General features: G+C 38.0%; 1 protein-coding gene across 5 annotated transcripts in view; it reads right to left on the bottom strand.

Annotated features, from left to right (window-relative positions):
* kcnn1b (potassium intermediate/small conductance calcium-activated channel, subfamily N, member 1b) overlaps nucleotides 1-923 on the bottom strand; it is a 27,574-nt gene continuing 26,651 nt past the window's right edge. For all 5 annotated transcript variants that reach the window (XM_035522156.1, XM_035522158.1, XM_035522157.1 and 2 more), the window contains one exon: nucleotides 1-923. This exon is cut by the window's right edge and continues 997 nt beyond it. The gene's annotated coding sequence lies outside the window, so the exon portion shown is untranslated.

Here is a 923-nt window from a genome sequence, read left to right as displayed (position 1 = left end):
TTCTGGATCGGTGGGTTTATTTCTTCAGATCGGAGACCCTGCATCACGCCGATCTGCTACAGGTTGGTCAACAGGCCCCAACACACACAGGAAAGCCAGTTTCTTCCCTTCTGCTTATTTTCCGTTTTTTTTTTTTTTTTTTTTTTGAAACCCGTGACAGCAACCACATCTGATATTTTAGTCTCAAATACAGAGCTGGAATCTAATTGGTTAATTTCTTATGATCTATGATGATATCCAAATGTGAAATTAGTCTGTTCTTTTTTAATTATTTAGGTTTTTTTTGGTGGTTGTTGGTCTTTGATCTGGGAATGCATGGCTTCAGCTATGCTGCTGCTCTGTAATAACATTACAGTATATCCTCTACAAGCTATACAAACTCTAGGTAAATAATAAAAAAGAATCTTTGTAAAAAATGAAAAAAAGGAAGAGAAAGGAAAAAATTAACATAAAGCCATCCCATAGGTCAGCTCCATCATCATTTGCATTGAAACATGCAAGGGGCGGGGTGTACTTCCTTCTTCTGGTCAGAAATCCACTGGTCAAATCCTCGGCCTGCACTGCAGAATGCCTGAACTAAAACAGTTGTTAAGGACCCTTGGAAGCTCTGATTAAAGGCGAGGATGGTTTACCAAGAAATGTCTCTATAACACAGGCCTCCATAAACAAGCCAAAAGATGTCCCGTTTACCACGGTTGTCATAGTTACCACAGTTACCATAGTTACCATACCACATCAGCTTCTGGTTTCTGAAATCTTCTACATGTACAATGCAAAATTCAGTTTGGGCACTTGCATGTGTTTTGTTTTCGTGGTAAAAAAAAAAGGAATGTACGTCCTCATACAACCCCAACATTCAAAGCATCCATGAAACCACAACAGAAAAAAATACATAAAACTTACACAAACAGTGATTTTAAATT

This window comes from Electrophorus electricus, chromosome 23, assembly GCF_013358815.1.
Source record: "Electrophorus electricus isolate fEleEle1 chromosome 23, fEleEle1.pri, whole genome shotgun sequence".
Classification (NCBI taxonomy): Eukaryota; Metazoa; Chordata; class Actinopteri; order Gymnotiformes; family Gymnotidae; genus Electrophorus; species Electrophorus electricus.
Note: the sequence above shows the minus strand (reverse complement) of the source record. Positions and strands in the feature narration are given on the sequence as shown.